The sequence below is a fragment of the Myzus persicae genome, unplaced genomic scaffold (assembly GCF_001856785.1).
Source record: "Myzus persicae strain clone G006 unplaced genomic scaffold, MPER_G0061.0, whole genome shotgun sequence".
NCBI lineage: Eukaryota > Metazoa > Arthropoda > Insecta > Hemiptera > Aphididae > Myzus > Myzus persicae.
Genome location: NW_019101461.1, coordinates 230,400 through 250,483, shown reverse-complemented (window position 1 = coordinate 250,483; position 20,084 = coordinate 230,400). Strand labels below are relative to the sequence as shown.

The 20,084-nt window shown below is 29.2% G+C and overlaps 2 protein-coding genes across 2 annotated transcripts in view; one reads left to right on the top strand and one right to left on the bottom strand.

Moving 5' to 3' along the window:
• LOC111029231 (protein amalgam-like) overlaps positions 1-20,084 on the bottom strand; it is a 341,924-nt gene that overhangs the window by 154,506 nt on the left and 167,334 nt on the right. The window lies entirely within an intron of this gene.
• LOC111029230 (cytochrome P450 6k1-like) overlaps positions 14,906-20,084 on the top strand; it is a 60,893-nt gene continuing 55,714 nt past the window's right edge. The window contains exon 1 of the mRNA XM_022308183.1: positions 14,906-15,135. The gene's annotated coding sequence lies outside the window, so the exon portion shown is untranslated. The remainder of the gene's footprint in view (positions 15,136-20,084) is intronic.

The following is a 20,084-nucleotide window of genomic DNA, read 5'->3' as shown; positions in this document are numbered from 1 at the left end:
CGGTCGCAAGAACGTTTCGGATTCGAGCACATAAACAGAGAAACGACTTCACCTAACAGAAAATTCAGATCGAAATAATTTTAACACACATACCTAACATGTAATAATATAATATTATACATAATATTATATAACATTACGATTTATGGTAAATCTCGAGCACGACTTTAACGGCCCGGGTACAGCGTGTATAATTGGATTAGAATTTAACGTTGACACATTCCACTGCATTGGGTCTCTCTGCAGGGAATCGCTGTTACAAATTATATGAACGAACCGCTACATAATAATAATAATAATATGTAAATATATATAAACGCTCACACCCACACACACACACACACACACACACACACACACAAACCCACCCACGTATACACATCGGTAAATACGTTTCAGTGACGTTTGGGCTGCCGTTCGTGTATACATGTACAGTTACGATAGCGATTACACATTATCATTATTGTTATTGTTGTATTGTTTTCATTAAAAATTTGTAATTCGTAAATATTTTTTTACGAGGAGAACGACATTACATTATTGTTTATTATAGGTGTATGTATGTTATTATTACGCCCCAGCGGCGGCAGTAAAGTCGTATAGGGATGATGTGCACTTATCTACACCACCGGACGGCCAACAGCAGCTGCAGTTCTGCAATAATATATTATTATAGGGGTGTTATTTGGTGGCGAGTACATTTTATCTCGGCCGGTTGCCCGGAATTTCGTGGTAATCCGTGGGTGGCTGCGGATTACCGTATACACGGTCACTACATATATAATTCGCTCACGCACACACACGCCCACACACATGTGTAACAGCACCACGGTATATACGCGCGTGAGATGTCCACGGAATCCATACGTAGTCCCGATAGACTGGTATAAGTTTTATCTCCAGAATTATGGGAAAACTGGCAATGACGAGGATGACCGTCGCTTTAATATGACATTATATGCCCATATAGGGGTATATACTACACATGGTGTAATAGAAATAACCGACTTTTGGGACAACTTTTGTTTTAATTGATTTTTTTAAAACTATTTTTCTTATACTTATGTAAGTTATAAACACTTGACCTTTATTAATTTTAGTGCGCATTTTTTCATTTTCATTTCTTAAAATATAAAATAAAAATTTAAAAATGTATTTCAATTGTTTTTAGAACATTTCAAAATAACCAATTTGAAAATTTGATTCTAAGAACAATTACATTTCAAAACATTTATAAAATTCGATTAGTTTATATTTCAGAACTTTTTAAACGTCGATGTATTTTTTTAAAAGTAATTTCGTTTAAAATAAAGTAATCACATTTTTCAAAATATTATTTTTGGGAATTTCCTGACATGAGTATATTTCTTAATTTGTTCACTGTCCATATAATTCGTATACAATTTTTATCATACATTTAACTAGGTTCATTTTTCTTTTCAGATATTTCTGTTACGTTTTGTAATATAATATGTATATATTATATATATATGGCATTATATGAGCTTATAACGAGCAAAACGCTCCAATCGATCGTATAATAATAATATTATTACCAGTGAGGCGGGTGCAGACGAAGATGAACAAACCCCGTTCGTAAGTTTTCGAAAACACACCGCGTCGTGTTCCGACGAAAGACGTGCAAGGGAGGAGGGTCGGAATTTTTAAAAATTGAAAACCCGATAGGGAATACAAATTTATATTACACATATGTTATATTATGGATGGTAACAGCAGCTGATAACCGTCCCTCGTCGTTATACGCGTACTAATACACATTATTATGATTTATGAGCACTTTTCCCGAAATTCCTTACTTTATGATTAAAGTCGTTATGTAAGTATACTACATGTAACTATTAACTTTATAAATATGTATATATATATTATATATATATCGTATATAATAATATTTATATGAGCAAAAGTGTGATACCGGGGATCGGGGTGGGCCGGTATCTTCTGATAATAAATCATTGCATTCGATAAACAATTCCGAACGAAACCGAGTCCAAAAACGGACAAAACTTTGCACTAGGGAAACTTGTGTTTACACTTACATCAGTCCACTATTGTTACAACGTTCACGATTTTCCAAAAACCCTATATTAGGGAAAATTCGTGAAAAAAATACAACCCGTGTCCATTCTAAGGAAAAAAAGGTACACCGTGACACTGTTTGTGGGTTTCCACTGCTCAAAATAGCGTTTTCCGAAAAAAATAAAAATAAAAATAGGCAAGTAGGTAAAATAATAATAAAAAAAAAAAATACATGAATACATCTCTATTGTACGATTATATTTACTCGACTCAGAGTCGAAACAGAATGTCAGAGGTCGATCACTTTCGGCTCCCGCAATATAGTGTTATTATAGTATTTCATACACGCCGCCGCCGCGCAGACACAAAAAGTATTTTATTTATAAGTCCTCCTACAAAGCACTTGGAGATATTAATAAAATTATTCGCCGGCCGGGTCACACGAAAACAACAATAACAACAACACCAAAAACATTATTATTCTTGGAAAGAAGACTCAAATGGAATGCGTCATTTAACAGAACACGTCTGCGCTTAACACCACTAAAACTGAACGATAAACCGTTTGACCGTAACAATACTAAATATAATAATATAATGCATTGTTATAATAGTTCGCATTCGCAGACGACAATCCGTCGAGCGTTTTCATTTTCAGCTTACGAATCTGAAAAATAATGTAATATATTATTATTATTATCATTATTATTATTGTTTATAACAGCGGTCCTCCAACTTATTTGTGAGCCCTTATGCTGCTAAGAAAATTCTGCAGAGCCCCAAAAATTTGAAATGCTCATAAAATGTATCATATAATTCATAAAAAATGCATCATGGAAGAGTTGTTTATTCATTTGTTTCGTTATAACATTATAATCATAAACGAATAATAAACGATAAAAGCAAAATTATAACTAACTCCCATCCAATATCGATTTCGACTACAAAACGAAATATGCAGGTTATCATTCATAGAACACACGTCATGATAAACCAAATATTATTTTATATAAATTTAGTTCAGATAATATGTCCACATAGGCGTTTTCTCGTAAAAAAATGTCTAAAAAATGACATAGATTCTATTTTATCTTGTAATCAAATCCCGCATGACATCTACAGTGCAGGTACCATTCAAAACGGCTCATATTTGTCTTCATTCCATTGTAAATGATAGAGTAATTATAAAATTGTAATAAAAACATATCTATTTATTTGCAATCAATTTCCGTTTTTTTAAATAGTACATGTGGATAGCAAACTTATTGTATATAAAAAACTATAAGGATTTAAGTGCGGCATCGCAATATTCGCAACCCTTCGATAAGCTGATTGCTTGTAGTGGAGAGTTTTATTGAGAGTTCACAATAACACACAATAATATTTTAATATAAAAATGATACAATTTCAATATCATTCAAATATACGTTTTTTTTAATAGAATTTAAAATGTTTTACAGTATAATATTATACATAATAATATATAATCAGTTACATTTCAAATAACGATTTCATACGCTTTGAGGGGAGTGAAGAGTAAATTCGTCTTATTACAACGATAGATAGTATGTATTTTGCCTGAATGTATAATAAATTGTGTACCCATGGAGGTAACCACTTTTTGAATAGAAATGCTCCAAATATATTTCTCAACGTCGCTTTATATAGCTATCTGCCAAAGACTAAAACAATAATAAAAACCATACTTTAAACCGGACATTTTTGAAATTTTCTAGTTTATTGGCTTACGAAGAATTACAACATTAAGCGAAATGGCATAATAGTTTGTCGCAATTTGTAGTTTGACTGATGTGGACATATTCACCGATTTTTGACTTCAGCGAATGTATTATACTCAGGTTGGCTATATAAGTTTTTATAATATTATGAATCGTGTTTATTTGTCAGTCTTAACAATTTATTAGAATGGTAACTTATTGTTATGGTATTTCGTTTTATATTAATTTTTATTTTTGACATATTTTTTGTTACTTATTAATACATTTGTCAGATATCTGAGAAAACTAGATTAAGTAAATGGAATTTCAGAAAAAAGCTTAAAAGAAAATTAAACTAATTTAATGAAACATTGCAAGATTCAACGGAATACATTTTGTTAAATAAATATTATAATTGATCAATACATATTGATTTCACTAAATATTATACCTTGAGAAACTTTTAAACATTTTACAGCAAAAACTATTCGAATCAATTGTTGTGTTATTTGTGTAATTAAAATGGTTTATTTTTTAAGTTATATTTTTAATTAACAAAAGTTTTCATTGAGAACATGATTCACAATCTGATATTCAATTAAAATATCAATTTTTTTAGACATTGTTGTTCTACGCGGATGTATATTTTGTATAATATATTATAGTTGCGTATTACACTAAATTATTGGCATTAATGCAAATTGTCCTTCTGAAGTATTTACAGTAAATAATAATTAAAAAAATTAATTCGTCCCAAATAAAACTTTTTTGCTATGCAAAATTAAATAATGTACCTATTATATAAAATACAAAAAAACAAATATGACATAATACAAGTGCAAAATAAGTACTGACACTTTTTAAATTCAATATATTTTAAGCAATATTGTATTATTCATAAATAGTTAATATAGAGTAGCTATTGACAAAAAAAATGTGCCTAAGTAGGTTAGGAATAGGTAGGTACCTATATTATATAATAGGAAACACGGATAATTAGGACAATCGCAAGGGATGTTTTTCCTAATCAGTTGTTTATCGTAATGATATCGCTTTCAGACGATTTCAGTGTGCCCAAAGTGGAAACGTTTTTTTTTTTTTTTAACTCTATGTCACCACTACAATACGATTGTAATCTGAATAATATAAAATGCATGTATAGTCATCATCGAGGGTGTGTTGTGCCTACACACAATACGCTGTACCAACGTCGCGCGGTGTAGGCCGTAAACTTTAGTCGGTGCGGTTTCGCTTTGGTACAATAATTGACCCCAATACGAGCACATAGGGCCCGCTAAATAAGCAGCTGTACCCATGTATATATGTACCTGTGGCTACCGGATACCGCAGTCGTCTTTGGTTAATATAATAAATGTTGAAGACGTCGCGCTGACCGCGAGAAACGTTATCGCGTATGTCTGCGGGGAGCAAAGAAAAAAAATAATGACGAGAATAATTTCGAATTTAAGTATATTTTAATACTTAAACACGTGTTAATAAAACCGAATAAATAATATCAATTGTCTTTTATGCATAAACAGTATGATTATAATATAATAAAATAAAATATGAGTATTGATCATTATATTGTTTTCATTTTCTAGTAAAAATAATGGTAAAATACCCACGTAATTATGGAAATCAAAATAAATAAAATGTAATTCCGTTTAACTTTGATTGAAAATGTTCTATTTTAGGAATACTTATATAATATGATTAAACTATTTAATAGTATTTTATTCATTCTTTAAGCATAATATAATAATACTGCAAGTGTTCGAATTCTGTATGTAATTTTATATTCATCGAGTCGTTTAAAAATAACCGAAATCAATACAACTACTGTAAGAGCAGCACATTTTTGTGCTCATAGAAATGTACTTGTGTGCTCTTTTACAATCTTTTACAATGGTGTAAATAATATAATATACCAAAATAAGAACATAATTTTTTATCCAATGAACATATAATATCATATTTTTCATTTGATTTAATTTAATTAGACTTTTCAGTAAGTTAACTACACTTATCTATTATTTCACGAATGACGTAGATAATTATAACGTGTTGAAGTTGTATAATAGGTTGTATAATACACGAATGAACATCAATACACAATCAATGAATATAATGTGGAAATTCACCCGATACCCAAATTTATTATTTTAATGTGCAATTGATTGAAATGTCAAAAGAATTTTTTAACAAAATCGATCCAAAATAAATGTTTTGATTACACTTGTGATTCGTATGCTTAGATTAAGTAGACGGCGAAATAAACATCAAGTATCGTTAAAAGTGTGTTTGTTTGTGTTTTTTTTTTTTATAGTCAAAATGTTTAACTTGAGCTTGTACGAAGGAAAAAAAACGTGAGCCAAAATACAGTAGGTACGTTTAACAACTGCAGTAAGTACAAAAGTTTTTCAAAGGAGCCCGTTACCCGTGTCGGTCACTGATGACGTAGTACCACTTTGTAAGCTTGTAGTCTTGGGTCGTTAAGTTTAAAACTTACAACTTTGACGTGGATTTAAAAAATATAGACATTCATTTGGCCGTTCACTCGGGCGCGCATGCGCACTCACGCGATGAGTTAGTTTATGATACTGAGTGTTCCCAAAATATGTCTTATGTATATGTTGTAGGTAATTGTGAATTTTCAATATCTAGCAAGTAAGGTAAGTTTTTTCACTTAATCATTATGGTTTTCCACTTAAGCTTTAAAATATTATGTTTTTGATAAATTAAGTATATGCTTTTAAATATTATTTTAAATGTTCTCGAGCTATGAAGAATAATAGGTACTGGAATTTAGATTTTTACAGGATATGAAGTAAACCATTAAATTCTCAATTGAATTTGAAGTAGGTAAGCGTTTCAATGTACATTATTATTTTGTTTGTCTACTTTATTGTCCTGCAATAATAACCATCTTATACAAGTTTATTAGTTTATATTTTCCTAGAAAAGAGGTCTTCTTCTCACATTCATAGCATAAATAGTATTAAACAAGAATATTATATACATTTTTTTCTTTATAAGAAAAAATCATGTTTTGTGAAATATTGGAGATACGTCTTTCATACGTTTGAATATTGCTCTGCTTTGAATGCAAAATCTGTTGCAAAAACTTTTCAATTTTGGGATACAGGTGTACTTCTAGTTTAAAAACAGAGATTCTTGAAAGTTGTGTCATTGCAAATTATGCGAAGAAAAATATCTATACCCCAGTCCCGGGAGAGAATGTCAAACACAATGACGTGACTGAAGAGACATGACGTATGCTTCACACAAATGATAATTGAAAACTCAAAATGTAAAAAGTATTCTTGTCGATACAACAACTTTTTCATTAATCCTCATGCCAATATTTTTCCTTTTTGAATATAAGTTTATCACCAAAAACGTATTAAATAATTAATTATATCTTAAGTAGGTATACGTTTTTGCACAACTAATTTTTGGCAAAGATAATTTTCGCTTCTCTCTAATTTTCTGTAGGACTGTGTTTCCATTAACAAGATTGAAAGTTAGAAACTAATGTACCTATTAATAATGTAATGCATTGTGATAAGTTACAATGTTTATTAATTTTCGTTACCGTTTCCGTAAATTAAATAATAATATTTTTTTTTACATTTATGTATTACACGTATAGCCACTATAGCTCCAAGAAAAAAATATTGACTTTCAAAGAAAAACAAGTCAAAAATTACGTTTCGAAAGACAAAATCCATAACTCATAAAAATACATCATTAAATTGTTTTTGGCAGTAAATGATAAAACAACAAAAATAAATAAATATTTTAATAGTTATAATAAAAGTTGCATAGAATATATCATTTTGTTTTGCTGCCCCTAGAAACATGAATTTTTTACGTATATGTATAACGTAATTTTATATAAAGTATTTAAGTATAGTTTTTGATCATTTGACTTGAAAAAAAAAATGTTTTTAACTATAAAAATCTCTATAAGTATTGTATACTTTATGACGTAATAAAACTCGTTGAACGACTTTGGTAATTTTTGTACCCTGAAAATGATTGTACAAAATATTAAATATCTCTTCGGACGGGTAAATTCATACTAAAACCTGCAATACGACGAATAAATCCCTCAGTTACAGACATAATATTTTAATCGATATCGTTTGGCTGTACACATTACCGCCATAAATGTAATATCACTGTAATGTAGTTTATTATAATAGGGGTTTGTTTTTAAATTTTTGTATTATAATAATTATAAACAATTCAGGGGGTTGTAGGTAAAATGATAACGTTTACTCACATATGTTGTGTAATATCATTGAGTATAATTTATTGTATTTAGTGTGCTATTAAATACTCAATGGTAATATGTACATAACAAATTACACGCATTTGGTTGTATGTACACGCGTAATATTGTCCTCATTAACTCTTTCGGAATAAATATTACAATAATATCTAAATAAATAATAATTATCGACTAGTGAACGTCGACGAAAGTACAATGTTAAACGTTTCGTGAGACGACTATATATTTAGAAAAAAAAAATACGAAGTCTTAATTAAATACGATTCCTATCGACGAAAGTATACATCCCGCTCAAACGAACCTTCATTTCGAATAAAACATTATTATATAAAGAGTCTATGTGCTTCTTTAAGATAATTTCTATTTCCTATTGATTATTTCGTGTATTTTAAATGAAACTTTTTTTACTCGTCTCCATTTGATTTACTTGTACTACCGGTGTAGTATTAATTTTTTTATCTCCATTTTTTATTTTTTCATTAATTGTCTTTATCTTTTCACAATTATTACAATTTAAACAACTCTTTTCTCCTCAAATAAATATAAATTAGTTTTCTTTGCTGTTAAAATCAAGTCTGTGTAATACAATTAAAAAGCAAATTAATTACATACTGAAAATTTAATTTAAAATTTAAGATTTTAATTCAATAATGAAACACAGATGAGAACTGAGTAATTGACATATATTTATTTATTTCGTGTATACTTTACTTCAATATTAATTCAACACAATGTAATTAAAAACAAATCCAATAGAATTTGTTCAAAGTCGAACATGATCACAACTCTACTGTCTCCTATAATAGTCCTATCATTACTTATTTTATCCAGTTTGATTTAATTATCGATTAAACATGAAAAATAATATATTTATTTTGGAATTCCGACGTATACGTCATAATAGGTACATTGCCCTTAATTAATTTTATTAAGAAATGTATGTCTTCGTGTAATCGTTAAAAATGTTTTTAAATAATTCGCATAGATATGTTAAAAGGTTTTGAATCATGAAACTGGTTTGCAATTTCCTAATAATAATACATGGTAACACTTTCCCTTTTTTAACAAATAAAATGGTTTTTATGTGACACAATGCGTATTAGTAAATAGTAATTTCATTATCTGGTCATATTTTTATTTGCGTTGTATCCACATGTGACATATATCTACTCGTTACACATATAATTACACAAAGCTGATCTGGGAAGGTTTTATTGGTTATGTTTGTTATTGTTTTTATTTGTATTGCGTTTTTGTTGATATGGATTTTCCTGCTATTATAATGCCTACATTCAAATTTAAATAATTATTTTTAAAAATGATGTTGTATACAGGGTGATTTTTTAGGAATGACCACCCTCAATTCCAATTTAATAGTACATATTTATTCAAACTCTGTCTTTTAGAATATTTAAATATCCCTCAAAATCAATTTTTTTTAAATTTCGTTCTTTTTAAAGAGTGTCCTGTTGGCGATAAAAACTTATATTTTCAAATAAGAAATCCTATTTTGTATATATTTCATAATTTGAGCGCACATCAAGTACATTTTAACTAGACGTATTATAAAATGTGAATATAAAATAAAGAATAATAATATATACATACATAGGTATAAGGTAGGTACGTAGTAATATTTTTATTTATTTATATTAATTTGGTCAAAAAAAAACATTGTCGTGAGAGAAGTTTAGCAGATTCATATAAAATTATATAGGATTAACCAACAATTACTTTAATTTGAATAAATAAATATGGATTATCATACGATTTATAGTTTTGAATACGACAAGGTGTATTGATACAGTTTGTCTTTGTACATGGACACTAGATACACATTAAATTAAAATTATAAATAAGTAATATAAATAAATTTAATAATAAAAAAAACCAAATAAACTAGTTTCACTGTGCATGCTTCAAGTACATCTTTGGCGTTTATGTCGAGATTTTATATGGGACCTAACTATCAATTATTTATTTTAGATTCGAAATCAACGAACAGTGGTATATTGGTCTTATAATATAATGATATTTTTCTTTTGCGAACACTGGTGGTTCATATCGGGTTTTGAGTACAGTCTCCACTGGAAGTATTTGAATGGATATAAGGCTTTGAAAGGTTTATTCAACCGTATAAGTCGGAATAGTACATCGTGTAACACAGACAATTTTTTAAAAAACGAGGGCTCACGATTAATTGTTTAACATTTTTATACATGCATATTACGGATTGCATAACAATGGTCGGTTTCGATCGTAAGTTGAAGTGAGTCACTTCGTCCGAATATATTTTTCTTAAACTTTTGATAGTTTTTATGGCTTTGAGATTAATAATTGTTCAAAGACAATGATAGATGATTTAGGATAATTATTTGTATTAATTATAATGTTTGATCAAATATAATATTTAATTTACCCAGAAACCAAATGTTTTTTCTTTCTTATTTAGATGCACAAACATTTGCTCGTGGAGTAATTCAATAAGTTACATATTTAAATACACAAGATTAAAAATAAAAATAGTCCGTCGAAAGTGTTGTATTAAAGAAAACTTTAAAAGGAATTACGAGCATAGAACACGGGAAGAGTTAAAATATGATAATATAAATACTAAACTAATTGAATGTAGTGGTTGAAATTTGCATAATACAATATTCTCAGTTCTTGGAATATAATAATATATAGAAGGGAGAATAATTAACAGAGGATTAGAAGGTCTGTGCTGGAATTAAATCGCTAATAGAAAAAAAAATTAACCGAAACAAGATAACAAAATTAGTAGTAATAATTAAGTTTTTAATTAAATGTGTCGTGCGAACGGAACATATTATGTGGATGGTTTCGGTTACTCGTCCAAAAAACAAATACAAAGTTCATTCGAGTAAAATATTTCGCGTTCGAGAAAAGTGTATAAACGAGTCAATGGAGTTGAAACATCTTTGATGATGTGAATTCTTTGATATATACAATATACACATACAAGCATAATATAGGGATAACACAAATACGGAGCAACTAATGTAACTAGTTGCACCGCCGTCGAGCGAGGTATGGCTGAACGAGCGAGGTATGGCTGAATGAATTAAAAAAAGTTTAATATTCGTCCAAAATAAAATACCACATAGGTACGTACTAAATAACAGTTCAGTAAAACGAAAAAATATGCAACAATGATGAATAAAAATTAATTTACTACCTACTTTACAACAATATATTGTGTAGGGAAATAGATAACTCGAAAACAAAAATGTCGATAGTTCTATGACATGTTGAGTGAATCAATGATTAAATACATTTTCCACTGGTACCTATAATCGGAAAAAATCAGATAATTTTTAGTTTATAACGAAAAAAAGAGCTGTTAATTATTATTATTCCTTTAGGAACGTTTAACAGCAGCCACGATACAAAATAATATTATATTGAAGTTCCGTGAAGGAAAACGAAAATTACCTATTTAAAGTAAGTATAATAGTATGATAAGATGAACGAATGGACGAACATCGAAAAGCGCGTTATTCGCGACGGAATGAGTGGAGAGAGAATAGTCGAAATGTGTTATAAATCAATCAAATATTTGCGATGTTGTGTAATAATATCGTAAAATATAGTCCAAAAAAATGACGTTTGAACAAAGACAATATAATCATTATATTGTACCGTACGGGTGCGATACGTACCATATGCGCAGGTATATAACAATGATATTATGTTTGTAAGAGAACGGTTTTGACTGACTTCTTTAGATCGCATCAAACAGCCTTAGGTCTATATCCGTCCACAGAAGGACTGAGTTCCGGGTCAAGGGATAGCGACATTAGAATATTGTGCGTTATTGTTCAACGCGATTGTGCAAAACAGAAAACGATCGTGACAAGAATGGGTAGGACCGTCGTATATTATGCAGATAATAGTAATGATATGATGACGTAAGTACCAAAATAATAATAACGATACGTATATTATGTATATTACCTACACGCGCAAAGCGGTGAAATATGTACACGAAAAAAGAAACTCTTCGGATCGCAGGTCTCGTCTTCCGAAAAAAATTTTAAAAAAAAAGATATTCTCGGAACGAGCCGCCCGGCCAGGACTCTGGAGATCGACTGCGCCGACTATAATATAGTGATATATACCTATACAACAGCAGCCTTGACGTACTTAACCTACAATAACCATCAGGTCGTGTTACGAGTGTTACGACGACGACGAGGATCTGATCACGTACGATTAAAATAACCGGTTAGGGTCTAGACGTCATCCAGCGTAAAGCGTAGTATTTTATAGGAACGTCCTGTATGCCCCGTGGGCAATTATATTATATTAGTACCATTATAATTATTATATAATTGCCGAGTTTAGCATAAAAAAATATTGTTATTATCGCTGCGCCGACAAAAATTATTTAACCTTACGGTGTGTTATGTAAACGGGGTACTAACTTGTTATATTATTATTATTATTATTATTAAGACAATACTTACGAGGGTATGTTATTACGTCCGCGAATGGGCCTCTTTTTTTTAACGATCAGAAGAACCAATTCGAGCAATCGCCTAAGTAAACGCCAAGAGTGCACTCGCTGTTCAGTAATCCGGAAGAAGATTTAGACGGATAATGCGGAGAAAGATAAACACCACGTTTAATAATTAACAAAAAAGTTAATCTAAAAAGAAAAAGTCTAATTTTAATGACTACATATTTTATTGTTTAAAAAAATTATCCATTACACATTACTTGCACGCTTGATATTGTAATTTATGAATGTTAAAGGTGTAGTCAATTTATGTTGATAGTTTTTTATATTTCAGTCAAAAAGCTTGAAAATTGAAAATATTTGTCCACTTGAGTTTTTGTTACAGAAAATAATTCAAAAATACTTGTAATATACGTGATCATTTTTTTTTTATAGACATTTGAATGTAAGATGTTGACAATATTGTACAATTAAACGAAAAATAACGATTTCTCTTTGATCGTCCAAAGTGTTTTGTTGTTATCAAAAATATATTAATCTTAAGGACTCGAAACTTATCCACAGTTACGTATATTATTGTAATTTATGCACATTGAAATTTTCAAAATATTTATTCAAATTTTAAGCTAAATACTTACATTCACCACAATACCATTTACATCGTTCTGAAGTATATGTACTTTGGTATTGACTTACAACTTATAATGTATACGTTATGCAATATTATACGATACTTTAATAAAATTATGTAAATGTCATGTTACATAAGGTATGCGATATTTTTGGCAATAATTAGTTCAATCTGCCTTATTAGTAATAAACAAAATATATTGATCACCAGAAGTAATATAATATATATATTATATAATTAAAAATATAGACGCTGACAAGCCGTTTCCGCCCATAATCGTATTTTGAATGCGACGATTTATCATTAAATTAAAATACATCCATTACAGTGACCTACTCAATGACGAGGTGCACTCGAAATCTACTTATTAGTAGAGCGACTAGAAGACGACTTCACTTGTTTTTAAATTTAGGTGTTAGTATTTTTTTTTTTTTTATAATGGTTTATGGTATAGCCTGAGATATAAAAGTATAACACCTTTTATATATTTTCAAATTCAAAGAAGTCATAAATATTTCAGGAATCCATAAAGAAAAATCCACTACAATATTGATCACCAAACACTCTGATTGTAAAATATTATCGTTGTACCGACTGCGGAAGTGCGGAAGCATTACGATACCCTCTCTACAGCGATATCAACGAGCTTAACTATAATAATATTATATAGGTTATTATTTCGCACCAGTATTATCGCTGTACATTCTCTAAATAATTATTGTCAATCTTATAGTTGTAACGATCGCGACCTATCCACTTTACAATATTATCTAATTGGCAATACGTGAGCGTTGTGAAATAATAAATATAATAATATAATATAGTAACCCACACTATATTCTTGTTGTATACCTGCAGCAGCTCAGTGTACTCAAATCAAACGATTCTTAGAAATATTGTTTGTTTTTATTGCATAATATATTTTGTCGGTTTGTAGGGCACAAGTCTGTGCCTATCTTAGTCGGACTTTTTAGCACACTTTATGTCGATTTATAATTGGCTCCAACATTACAATATCGAACTCAATTATCGGAAGCAGGCGAAACGACGTTTTCGTCCCGCAGTCACCCGCGGCCATCTTCGAATCGCGGGATGTACAACCGGCTGTATTACACAGGTGCCAAAAATACAAAAATTACGCATCGAAAATTGAAGAACATAAGCGCCGATCCAATATTTCATACCTGATACCTGTGCACCCAACTTACGACATTGGCGCCAAAGGTATACATAATTTGCATAAATCGTTTGGTTTTTTCGACTTTTTAAAAAATTGCCAATCATATATACATACAAATAAATATATAATTTTAATAAATTGGTTGACTTCTACTAATACGTAGATTGAAATTAAACGTTTGGAGTTTTTGAACGATATAGTTCTAAATTTAATACCTGGTAGACCTACCTAACCTACCTAGTATTTTGGCGCTTTCGTACGATACGATTTTGTCGCTTTCGTGCGATACGACTTTTTTGTTTCTTGAAACACGTTAAAATTCGTTAATGACGAAGTGTAGCTTAAAGCTGTTATAATAATATTAATTTAACGATATTTTATTGTCATAATCGTTATTATATTGTAAACCTACGCAATACGCGTCTTCATATGCCCATAGAAACAGTGCACTATTTATCTGGTATTTGTTTAACAGTGTCGTCACCTTAACCGTTCGCACTCGTCGTCTTGCCCGGGAAGGGGTTCGTCCGATCACTTTCTCCGGCCGGTAAGTTATTTTTTTTCATAACGCCGTCGAGCACGCTTTGAATACGACCGTCTATTATAATACCTGCAGTCGGACAGTTTAGCGGTCAGTTGCTACCTGCGATATCGTATTGTTGTTATTTTTTTTTTACATATATTATAATATTATCGTAATTAATTATATTATACCCGACAATCAGGTGCGTGCGTACCACAACTATCCTCAGTCGGCAGAGTCGCTCGAAAAATTTACACCACGTGAGTACCTACAACACATCACTGTAATATGATTATTTCGATTGGACGCCATAAAAATATCACGACAATGACGTACACCAATATTATAGCGTAATATCTCACCCTTAACACGTCGTCGCACTTAGGACTTAAAAAAATGTTTTTTTTTGTCGAAAGCACAATGGTTTTTTTTTTTATCAAATCTTGGTCGTTACAGTTTTGGCTTTCCCGAGCTCCAGTGTAGAATTTCAAGTTGTAGATGACTCCCATAAAACAGTTTTTTTTTATAGGTCTGTTATAGTATTTTAAATCTGTCGATATTACATTTTAACTGATACATTATTTCCTACCGTATTTTTTTTTTGTTTTCGATCATATTTTAGGCATGCGTTTAAAACATATACACAGAATCATCCAAATGTTGTGTGATAAAAGTTATGGAGATCGTTCGAGAACAGATTTAATCCTCACACGTTTTGTTGACACTCGACATTTTAAAGACCCTGTTTGTTAATATCATACATCTGATTGCAATTTGCAGCTCTACCGTAGGTTATACAGCGACATTATTTTAATTGATCACACGTAATGACTCATACGTACAACGAAATATTCTTTGGACGGATAGAAATAACAATGGAAGAAAAATCTATTACTACAAGAACACATAAATTGATTGCATAGGGTAACTTATGTATTTATATCAGCGGCGGTCAAATTATTTTCGACATATTACGCCATTCGATCATTAAACACGTACCTAACTTATAATTTATATTACAAAAAATATTGAGAAAAAAATGTATGGGGATCTATTGGCCCCCCCTCCCTGAACACCTCTGGTTCATACGTTATGTATGTTCGTAGGTTATGGCAGCGATCTTACATGCCTTATTATTATTCTATTATATTAGATATTACACAGAGTAACTATTTTATTATCGGCAATCGAATTGGTAGTTCATTTACAATATTCATCTTGAAAAATTAATGAATAATCCGTTAGTAAGTTGAATACGAACATTAATAATAAACGATAATTATTATTTGATAACAAAAGCTGGAATAAGATAAGTACTTTAGATTCGTATCTATACTAAGGTTGGCATTCTTGAAAATTCCCGGAGGGTTATTGGAATGGGACCGTTCCCGAAAATATAATACATTAAAACATAAATTATTGTTATTTTTTTTTCTAATAATAATAATAGAAAGTACTTCTATTCATTTTAGTCAACATTTTTTTTCGAAATCTATTTTAATAAAATAGTCAATAGAGGAACGGAATCCAAGCCTAAATAAATAGGTCAGTAAACCAAGTAAATGTGAATCGTTCCAATGTTATATAATTAAGTTCTTTATAACTTATTATTAATCTTCAAGCAGATGACGTATGTATTGGTCTTGGCCCTTGTGCAGTTAGTATTTAGTTAATACGGTAATATATATGCAATTTATCACTTTTGAACATTTTTTTCAAAATGTTGTACTCAAATTCTTCATTCTTCTAAAATTCCGTCAGAAAATTGTAACGATAAATAATTGATAACAAATAATACGTTAATATTTTAAGAATCGTAATTGATATTTAAATATGGTATAATTAATACAATATACATGTATACTACTTTTAAGTAACTATCTATCAATATTTTTGTCTATTTAAGCGTATATAACTCTATTACAAATCATTAACAGTTATATCATCATCAACGACTTGAGAATAGACAATTTGCAATTCGTTTTAACTGTATTCGGAACATCGAAGAATAATATTGAAAAAATGTAATAAACTATTTTATTTAATTCTATTGTTTGATGCTCAGAGAACCTTTAAAACTTTTAAATTTGTTTACCCTTAATGTGTTTTCAACATTCACTGTTTTATATTATATCGGAGTATTAGACTAAGTAATTGTATTCCATAATTTCTATTGGTGAACTATAGGTAATATTATAATAATATGCAATCCATTGATTTTACAATTATGGTGTGTATTTTTCAAAATAACCGGGAAAAAACATTACAATAGCCATTTAAATTTATTAAAGATACATTTTTTCGATTTTTTTTTCAAAGCGTTTGAAGTTGACATTTTGATAACGTTCGTTAAAATTGTGGAAATTCGCAAATCATTTTATAATTAAAAATGTATAAAATATTAAACTTTTATAGCTCTGGATTGAAAATTTAAAACAATGCTTCTTATACGTAGTTCGTACTGTAACCAAAAATACGAAAAGTATATGCTATAAAAAAAGTTTTTTTTTATAGATATTTTAAGTTCAAATTAGCACGAAATCAGATATTTAAACGAATTTAGTGATTTTGTTGTAATTCAAAAATATAATTCGTAGGTACTTGAAAACTTGTATATGCATATTGTTATGTTTTACATACACATTAACATTTTCAAAATATTTTATTAATATTAAACTATTTCCTATGTAAATCACAAATCTCAATTGTAAGTCGATATATTGACTAAAAAATATATAACAATAATAATATAATATTTTAAAAATTGCATAATACTAATCAAATAATAAATGCATTTTTATAATTAGTTGTAAAATAAATTTCGATATTAGAAAAATAAATATATCATAAAATATACTTATAATAATATCGGCTGACAGACATATTCGTTCAGAATCGTTTTTCATTTTATTCAATGATTTATTATTTAATTCAAATTTAACACATCCATTACAGTGACTAACTCAATGACGAGGAAGTGAGGTACTCTAAACATCATTAGTATCATAGAGTGGTTACCTACTTTTCCCTATTTTAATAACTGTTCATTAAAAAAATACTGTTTGACTTCTTATAAAGATTAAAATAATATTTATATATATAAGTATTTTATAATGAATTCTTCAAAGATTTAAATGTTTTTTTTTTAATAAACAGTAGTATGATTTGGAATTAACTTTTTCATTTGATCTTATTTCTCAAGAATTATAAATTATTTTAAAAAAGTTTAACTAAAACTAAATACCTAAATTACTTGTATTTAAACATTTATATTATATTTACATTACACAAATACAAGTTTTTTTAAATGTATTTTTACATTTAATTTATTTTGTTTTATGTAATTGTGTGTACTTTATGGTATGGTTTGTTTTACATCAGTTTATAAAATTAAAATAAATCAATTATTTTATTTTTAAATCAAAAAGACATTAGTTACAAAACCATATAAAACAATGCAAACAAGTAATATTTGTATAAAATATAAATCATCAAAGAATAAATATTACTTGCATGTCATCAGTCCTAAACAATGTACTTGGTGACTTTGCAAAAATAAAATACTAGATAGAATTTTGATTTTTATTGTGATGCATTTCCCTGTAATTAATATTTTAGTAAAAACATTGTCTCAAAAATGGATAAAAACAAATGTCCCATAATCATATTTTAAATTACCAACCATAAATTAGTTTTTTCTTATCTACATGTTGTGTTCTAATTACAGGTCATGAGTTAATGAGTTTTTAAATTCTAATATTAATAATCCTTGCAATAGTACCTGTATATTTAAACAGCCATTAATAATATTCAACGTAGATATAGCAAAAACTAACACTTATTTTCATAAGACCCTTGTTGATTTACACTGAGTGTTTTGTGTTTATTTATTCTCCATCGACGAAGTTGGATTAGTAGCATTTACATTTCATTTACCTGCCATAATATTATAAAACTACTTTCTAAAAATAACGTAAATACATTGAAATGTATTGTTTCTTTTAGGCCTTATTTCTGTAATATAATTTACTCTGAGAGCCATTAAAAATAATTATCTATATTATCATCGCCATACACTTATTGGTTTTATCGTGATTATAAAATCGGAACAAATCACGGATATATAATATATATATATATATATATGTTACCGGCACCGTGTTCAATACAGGCATTCTATAGAATTCCTCGAACTCTTTGGTAATGTATTAAAATTCAATGTTACTTTATATTAAGCCTAGACAATTTATAGAATGCCAATGTTAGGTAATATGTTAAATCGAAATATGTTTATCATTATTTATTTATTGCAGCGTATCGCATAGTTGATGTAGGGCATTTCGAACTGCATAAAATATTATTCTTTACACACGAACATGTCTTGGATTGACATCTTGTTTTGCATGTGCATTTTACAAAACCTTTTGCAGTTCATGTAGATTGTTGAGTTGCAATTGTGACAAAGCAAATGTATGTTCTCTTGGAACTTGGTCAATTTGTATTAAAATTATTTTGTCATATTGAGATTAAATTTTTTTGGCGAATTGAGACCTCTAATAGAAAGATATTTAAGCCCTTCTTCTTCAGCCCCTAATCTGTAATACCCATCAACACCTGCGAACATATTTCATTTATCATGAAATAATAAGATATAAACGGTTTAATTACTATATGGTGTATAGTATTGAAAGGTACTAATGCGAAATAAATTGTAAATAAATTATATACTTTTCCTGCTCTAGGTTAGGTAATCTATAGAATATTTAGTTACTTTATATATCTTAAACTTTTCTCGCACATTTTTGGCATTCTATAGAACACCTAGGACTTCTATACACATATAATGTCGTATTCAACTCTTTGCCGGTAACATATAAATATATATATATATATCGGTATAACCGATATTATATCATCATAGCTCGGACTACATTCGATTGATAAAATATTATATATATCGAAGATAAAATATTTTTCGCTTAAGTGTATTTTACGAAAAGTTGACGCGGTCTCCATGACCGTACCACAACCGTCCTAGATAGAAATGACGTCGACTCGAAATGGCGATGATAATATATATATGGCGGTGGCAGTCAGTGGTTAGGCGTCAACGTTAAACGTGTGGGATCGTGGGTCTGACGTTTCGAAATAGTTTGGTATTTTTATCGTAAATTTCCGATACCTCTTCTATGCGACCGACCTCGGTGGA